This window comes from Rutidosis leptorrhynchoides, chromosome 2, assembly GCF_046630445.1.
Source record: "Rutidosis leptorrhynchoides isolate AG116_Rl617_1_P2 chromosome 2, CSIRO_AGI_Rlap_v1, whole genome shotgun sequence".
In the NCBI taxonomy this organism is placed as follows: Eukaryota; Viridiplantae; Streptophyta; class Magnoliopsida; order Asterales; family Asteraceae; genus Rutidosis; species Rutidosis leptorrhynchoides.
Window position 1 is genome coordinate 94,936,448 of NC_092334.1, and position 9,150 is coordinate 94,945,597.

Here is a 9,150-nt window from a genome sequence, read left to right on the forward strand (position 1 = left end):
AGGGGGGTTTTTACCGTTTAATGACCGGTTTGTCGATTTTAAAACTTTAGTCGCAGTTAAAACCTAATGTAAAATATAAAATAAATACAAGACTTTAAATTAAAGCATAAAGTAAATAACGATAATGAAATTGCGAATAATAAAAATGCGATAAAATTAAATTGCGATAATTAAAAGTACGATAAATAAAAGTGCGATAAAATAACAATAAATAAAAGTGCGATAATTAGAAGTGCAATTAAATATAAAATAAAGGAAATTAAATATGATATAAAAGAATTATGCTTATTTAAACTTCCGTAATCATGATGTTTGACGTGTTGATTTTAGTTTTATGCCCATGGGTTAATTGTCCTTTGTCCTGGATTATTCAATATGTCCGTCTGGTTTTTGTCCATAACAGTCCATCAGTCATAAATATAAATTGCAAGTGTCCTTGTCAAATTATTATTATACCCGAAGATAAATATTCCAACTAATTGGGGATTCGAATTGTAACAAGGTTTTAATACTTTGTTTAATGAATACACCAGGTTATCTACTGCGTGTAAACCAAGGTTTTACTACTTTGTTAACAATTACACCAATTACCCTTGAATGTAATTTCACCCCTGTTTCAATTATTCTAGTGGCTATTAATCCATTCCCGTGTCCGGTTAAATGAACGATTATTCGTACATATAAATACCCCGCCCATCGTGTCCGATCGAGTGTATATGGTAATTTATAGGGACGCCCAATTGTAAATCTTTATATTAACATTAACAAACTTTCATTTAGTTAAACAAATATAAAGCCCATTAATAGCCCATAGCCTAGTTTCCACAAGTGTCGTTCTTTTGTCCAAACCCCAATTATGGTACAAAGCCCAATTACCCAATTTTAGTAATTAGCCCAACATCATGATTACTTCGTTTTAAATAAGCATAATAATAACTTAGCTACGAGACATTAATATAAAAAGGTTGAACATAACTTACAATGATTAAAAATAGCGTAGCGTTACACGGACAGAATTTCGACTTACACCTTTACAACATTCGCTAACATACCCTTATTATTAGAATTATAATTAAAATTAAAATATAAATTATAAATATAAATATATTTACGTTGAAGAGGAAGAGAAAAAGGATGATCATAACTCGGCACAAAACTGGCTTTATATAGGACCTGACCAGCAATCTCACACCATGCGACTCGCATGGTTTTGTGCCTCTGGCCATGCGAGTCGCATGGCCACCCTGGATTCAGCCAACTGCTTTTGTTTTCTTCTTTGTCGACGTAATATAATAATAATAATATATATAATATATAATTATATATAATTATATATATATTATATTATATTCTTGTGCATAGTAGACTAGATATTTTTGGTCCGTTGCGTCGGGCGTTTCTTCTTGGCTCAGGTCCCGGTTCCGGATTTTCGGACGTCCTCGCGTATTATTTTAAATCGCGTACTTTGTGTTCCGCAACTTGTACTCTTGTCATTTTGAGACGTTCCTCATCAATATTTTGAACCTTTTTAGTTGTATCTTGTACTTTTTAGCTCTTTGGACCTTTTTGTCTTCAATTTGTCGAATCTGTCTTTTGTCTTCACCTTTTATTATTTAAACGAATATCACTTGTAAATAGAACAATTGCAACTAAAAGCTTGTCTTTTTTGAGGAATAATGCTATGAAATATATGTTCGTTTTTAGCATTATCAAATATTCCCACACTTGAGCGTTGCTTGTCCTCAAGCAATATTGTTTTGAAATACTAGAATCATTTTTTTATTCTTCACACTTTGTACATCAGTGATTTCTATACGGCGGTATAAACAATGGTAGTAACGATATGGTTTACAGTCCCATATGACTATAAAAATTTAGATCCATTAATGAAATTGGATCTTTATGAAAACATTTGATCTTTTGAAAATTAAATCTAGTTTTTACCCTAGATAAGTTTTCCGGAATAACCCTTTACCGGTGTTTGCAAAATATTTTTGTGGGTTTGGTGGGTTTCAGTTTTGAAAATTTTAGCTCAAAACTTGCGGTTTTGTGTCACCCACTTGCTAACCTTGTATTTGGAAAGCAACACGTCCAGTTTACTTGTCCCGTATATTACCTTTCGGCAAACTACCGTCCGGTTGTAAAGGAAAGCGTTGAATAAGCAACTGTTTAAGGCAATGTCCCGTGACATGCTTTTGATTATGGTCTATAACGTGTCGGACGCAATTACTATCCTTGGTAGGAGCAATAGTAAAGCTCACCCTTATAATTTGTTGGTTTGGCACAAAGTCCTGTCTTTGACCATGTTATGCAACCACCGTTCTTACGGTTGACACCCGATTTAGTTCAGGTGACCTAATGAATTCCAGGTGAATTCCTAGGATTTTACGTTCAATGGTAATGAACGCATTGAAAATAGGGTTTTCAGAAAACAAATCGGTTTGTATTTTTGATCAAAATATTTTCTCGTTCAAGCTCGAGTTTAGATATCATCGAATTCCATGAGTTTGAATTCTCAATCTTTAAGGTCAATCTCTAGGATTGAGTAATATCAGTCTTAAAAGCTGATTTTTAATCTTTAAGGAGATTATCCTTTCTGGGGATCTGATTCATTAGTCTTATCCAGCTAATTTGCATGGTGCCCCCCCATTGTACTTGATAAATCCTTCTCATGGTTAGGATAAATCTGACCACTTGGCGACCCTGTTTAATGCTGAGGTCCGTGGATTTCCTGCTGATTTTAGTGATGACTTTTCTAGATTTTTCGTCAACCTACAGCTGGTCTGAACGACAACTTCATGACCTAAATCAAGAAGCGCGTGTCTTTTTCGGAAGACTTTACTTCCTTTTAATGATGGAATTGATTCATCGTGTAGATCCATCTCTTCTTTTCTTTCATCGGGTAAAACAGTTTAGTTTAGTCCAAAGCAAAAGTATTTTCAGTTATTTGTTACAGATATATGTGACATATGTTTAAAATAACTTGGTAAATTTTCCCACACTTTGGCTTTTTATTTTTCTTTTTATCGTCCTCTATTCCATTTTAAATGAATTTTGACATTTTAGTTTGTTTCTCAATTTATGTCCTTTTTGAGGTAACAATAATTTCGGTGTTAAAACCTAGTTTTATCGTTCATAAATATGTATAAACATGATTTTTAGTTCATTTAATTGAAAATTTTGGAAAATTTACTAGAATTGGGTAGTTAGTATATAAGACTAGGGCTGTTCTTTTTTTATCAGAGAGCACTAGATTCTAATACAACTACTGCTTTACTAGTATTTTTAATGGTAACCAAGTGTTTAATATAAAAATTTTAAAATCCGAAAGAATTTAACCCCTTCCCACACTTAAGATCTTGCAATGCCCTCATTTGCAAGAAATCAGTAACAATTTAAATTATTGAGGGTGATTTGTGTGAAAATGATTAAATTTTTACCAAAGTTTCCAAATATATTGGCGTTTGTTTGCTGAATGATAAATGGTGCACGTCATTTGTTCATTCCGTCTTGTTGTTATTTCACATATATTTTGCATCATTGTCGTCAAAATTACTTGCTTTTGCTGAACTTAATGCCAGTCTTTGAAAACGCGTTGTTTAACCCTGTTTTGTGCATAAAAGAGAATACATACAATACAAATATAATCATACATGCAATTTGAAATGGAACTTTGGCATCCCACTTTCAAACTATAAGAAAAATATTAGTACACAATAATAATAAAATATCCAACATTACATAAACATAATAAAATGTTAAGTGTTTAAAATAATAAAAATAAAAATTACCAACTTATCTCATCTCTACTGATCAGGAGGTGGGTTAGGAGGATAATTAGGATATGGATCCCAATTCATGTTCGCGTCCGGATTCCATGGCTGATTATAGGTGTACTGGTATGCTGCGTCATAATCATATGAATCATAGGGTGGTCTCATCTCTGGCTGATGTGCGGGATAATATGCGGGTCGGGTCGGATAATACATCTCGCCAGGCTGCAACTGGCTTATAATTTGGCGCTGATGATAATCCCATCGGCCATGCTCTCGTTGCCGGGAATGCTCGTAGTCATTCCGGCGTTGCCATGCCTCGTACTGCATATGCCTATCATAGTTCGTCATGTATTCATCCTCCATACGAATGCCTAAATCAAGAGCAGTCTCCCGAACAACTCCTATAATGTTGTTCGCCTCCTCCATCTCGTCATCCGAACCTCTCTCTACCTGTCGCTGAGGTCCCTCGTATCGATGTACCCGACCACGTCTCATCAATAATACCCTTGCACCGTGATAAAGGTTTGAACTTATAGTTTCACCTCCGTCCTCTATTTCGTTCATTGGACCCCCTTGGTGCTTATCTACACCTAAATACTCTCCAATGAGAGTAATGAAAATACCACCACCTATAATACTCCCCGATTTCATCCCCGAAACTACATTAGCGAGATAATAACCAACACAATAGGGAATGTTAACGAAACTCCTCGGGTCTCTAATACACTTGAGGTAGAACAAATCGTTTACGGTCAATTTCTCCTTATTCCTACCCCTTTGTGTAATTGTGTTTGCTAAGAATCTATGAATCACCCGGAGTTCAGCTCTGTCTATATCTAAGTATGTATGATTTCCACTGGCGTGAAATTCATTAAAGTGGGACATACGCCTCCAGACAGCGTTAACATCAAATTCCCTATCTACCCTTTCTCCTTGGGCAATCAGGCTATTACAGTCGGGGCTCAAAAGTTCAGCAGGGGTGTAAATCTGTAAGGCCCTGGCTAAATCTATCATGGACATTCTGTACATGCGTCCACCTAACAGAAATCTAATAAAGCTTCTATCATCTATCCTTCTAACATCATTGTTTAACTTAATAGTACTAAGTAATTCTATACACCATTCCCTATATATGGTTCTACGAATGGAAAATAGGCGCATCCAATCGTTAAACTGAGAATTACCATACCTTTGCACCAATAATTCCCGAATCGGTTCGGCAAGGTCAACTGTTTCCAAAGGTACCCAGTCAATTGCCCTTGGCATTTCAACAACCTTAAAGTAGAGAATGTGCATGTTCTTTTGATAATCTGGATACTCTATCCAACATCGATCAAATCTCAGATTTGGGTGTAACTGATCTTCATTAATGTCTAAGCTCAGAATCCTTTGATGTGGAGCGAATTGACGAAACTGATTCACGAATAATTGATCTTGATCGTGATATGGAATATGTTGCTCCTCCTGTTCTTCTTCTTCTTGTTGCATATGCTGTTCTTGTTCATGAAACATTTCCGGTTCGGGCTCTGGTTGCCTGGATGATGATGCTCCTGAACCTCCAGTATCGGCTTTCTGCAAAACACATTAAACACAAAATTTTTGCATCCAAATATGCATTAGTGTTAGCAAAATAATAACTTGAAACAATTATGATGACATGTTCAATTCATAACACATTTTATACACATTTTCTTAACAATAACAATTCTACACTTTTACATACGAAAATGTGTACAATGTTTTATCACATTTAAACTCTTAAATATGTCAACAATAATCATTATAGCAATTAAACACTTGTTACATGGCATTCAAATCAAACTAGTGCTCATTTTCATATTTTTGTCAAGTCTACACTTTGTCAAATAAGCATATACGAAAAATGTACATCAAGTTCATAAGCATTTATCTCAAATAACATGCCAAAATAATCACTACTAGCAATGAAACAAGTTTCAAATGGCCTTTATATCAAATTATCCAAGTTCATGAATTTTTAGACTTAAAAAGTCTACTTTAATTCTCAAAAACATGTTTAGGCTCAAAGTTTGGATCAATTAACTACCTAAACATGTTACACTACTTAATTTAGCAACAATTCATGACAAAAATCGGCCATAACCTGTTTATATCAAAAAGCCCCAAATTGCTCAAGAACACAAACCCTAGATTCTAAAAAAAATTGAAGTTTTTAGCTTCAATTCATGTTAAATAGCTTCTATCTAGGATATACATGCATAATATAACAACAATTTAGCTCTAATTACACCTAAATTTAACAAAATCAAAATATAAATTTTCTAGCTCAAGAACACAAAAATTCGAATTTTAAGAGATTAGGGGTGAAATCTTTACCTTTCTCCTGAAGGGGTTGAGACTACTGAATCTAGGCATGATTATTGTGAAGTTTTGCAAGAAATTTGGTGAAAATTGGTGAAAAATTGAGAGGGTTTTGGAGATGGTTCGTGTATATGTGTGTGTAATGTGAGAGACAGAGCAGCTCGCTGGAAGTTTTGATCCTGTCCAGTATTTTATGGCCATGCGAGTCGCATGGCCTTCTGCCCATCCCCATGCGACTCGCATGGGGGTCAATTCCCAGGTATTTTTTTTTTTTTTTTTTTTTTTTTTTTATATATAAACCTTAAACTTTTTAGAACATAAAATTTAATAAAATTTTAAAAATTTTGTTTCTTTTTAAGACGAGGTCGTTTCGGGACTATGCCCTAGTCCGTCCCTCGACAAAATTTTAAAATTTGTCTTTTTGTAGCGATTGTTTTAAAAGCTAAGATTTTTGGGTTTTTTAATGTTTTTGGCATACTTTAAATCAATAAGATTAAAAATAATGATAATAAAAGTTCTCGTCCCTCCCTCGGGTAAAGCAATTTCGGTTCAAAGACCTAGTCTTCAACTTACGACGAATTTTAAAAATCATATTCTTAACTTAATGAGATAAAGTAAATTTTTGTTTTTAAATTCACACAACTTAAATATAGAATTCAAAATTAATATTAAAAATTCACACCAAACTTAAAATTTGAAATGCATAAAATTAAAAATTAATATTTTAAAAATTAAAAATTCACACCAAACTTAATTTAAAAATTTATAAATTCATATCAAACTTATATTAATTTTTCAAATATTTACAATTTTAAATATATTGTTTTTATAAAGTTTACAATATTAATTTAAGGTTTAAATATTAAGATTAAAAACATAATAAAATTAAAAATCTTTTTGTCTTTTTATCCCACTTTAATCAATCAAATATTATCAAAAATATGCGCCCCTCTTTTCGGTAAAGTAATTTCGGTTCCAAGACCTAATTTAACTCATGACGAATTTTTGAAATATTTTGGGTTGATTGATTAAAGATATTTATACCTTAAGAATAAACGTTAAATTTCGCAGTGATGTAATAAATTTTTGAACGATATCAATAATTTCGGTCGCCAAACCTAATTTTATTCAATACCAATTTAATACTTTTTAGCGAACAAATTAGCGTTTATTATCAAAAGGTTAAAAATAAAAATAAATAAAAAATAAAAACTGTACAGACTTACCTGTGAAATAGATTTCTTAGTTATATGATCTATTATATTCATAAGATAGTCGGTTTAATTGGTCTTCCATGGCTGCATAGGCGTAACCTCTAGCATTCATTGTCTTTTCTTCCAAACATATGAACGGTCCGTCTCTGCATAAAGTAACAAATTCGGTATTTGAATAGGTTTGATTATTTGAACATTTACCTCCATGTGACCATTTTCCGCATTTGTGACATTTTTCTAGGTGTCGTGCTCTTCTTTTCGCTGCGGATTTTGATTTTCCTTTACCAAATTGTAACTTATTATCTTCGCATCTGGATCCTTTTCTAACTCCGTCCATTCTTTCTCTGATTACTGATACTAATTCACTCGGTAGTATGTCATTATTTCTTTTAGTGATCAAAGCGTGTAGCATTAGACCATGGTTTAGTTCACAGGCAGTCTTCATTTTGTAAAAACCTAAAAAAATAAAAATTCAGAATGGGGGGAGAAGACTAGTTCTTTAGGGTCTGCTAGGGAAAGACCATACGTGTTCCATTTTCGAGAACTACACGAAAACAGACAATCTAACTCTAACAGAAATACATATTATCCTTTAAAGACTTGATTCTCCCCACACTTAGTTAGCTGTGGTGTCGAAATTGTGATTAACTTCGTTGTCGACTTCCATCGGACCCTGTATGTAATGTTTAACTCTGTGACCATTAACTTTAAATTCAATCCCATTTGAATTTATCAATTCTATCGTTCCGTATGGGAAAACTCTTTTGACTATGAATGGTCCAGACCATCTTGATTTCAATTTTCCAGGAAATAGCTTGAATCGTGAATTGAAAAGAAGAACTCTGTCTCCTTCTTTAAATTCTTTTGAATTTCTGATTCTTTTATCATGCCATTTCTTCGTTCTTTCTTTATAGATTAACGAATTTTCGTATGCTTCATGTCTTAATTCTTCTAATTCGTTTAGTTGACTTAATCGTAGACGTCCGGCTTCATGTAAATCAAGATTACATGTCTTCAAAGCCCAAAATGCTTTGTGTTCAATTTCTACTGGAAGATGACATGCTTTTCCATAAACAAGTCTAAAAGGTGTGGTTCCAATTGGAGTTTTGTAGGCTGTTCTAAAAGCCCAGAGTGCATCCTCCAATTTAATGGACCATTCCTTCGGATTTGATCCTACGGTTTTCTCTAGAATACGTTTTAAAGCTCGGTTGGTATTTTCAACTTGTCCACTTGTTTGTGGATGATATGCGGTGGAGATTTTATGAGTTACTCCATATCTTTTAAGAACTTTCTCAAGTTGATTATTACAGAAATGAGTACCCCGATCACTTATTAAAGCTTTCGGTGTTCCAAACCTTGCAAAAAGACGTTTTAAAAAATTTACTACAACTCGTGCATCGTTAGTTGGGAGAGCTTGTGCTTCCGCCCATTTAGATACATAATCAATGGCTACGAGTATATATAGATTATTATGAGATTTTGGAAATGGACCCATAAAGTCAATACCCCAAATGTCAAATACTTCACATACTTGGATGACATTTTGTGGCATTTCATCACGTTGACTTATTTTTCCGGCCCTTTGACATGCATCACAGGATTTGCAAAGAAGGTGTGCGTCTTTGTAAATTGTAGGCCAATAGAATCCAGCTTCATAAACTTTTCTTGCTGTTAGTTGAGGCCCATAATGCCCTCCTGTTGGTCCTGTGTGACAATGGTTTAAAATTTTACTAGCTTCATCTCCAAATACACATCGGCGTATTATTCCATCGGGACAACTTTTAAACAGATGTGGATCTTCCCAGAAATAGTGTTTTATA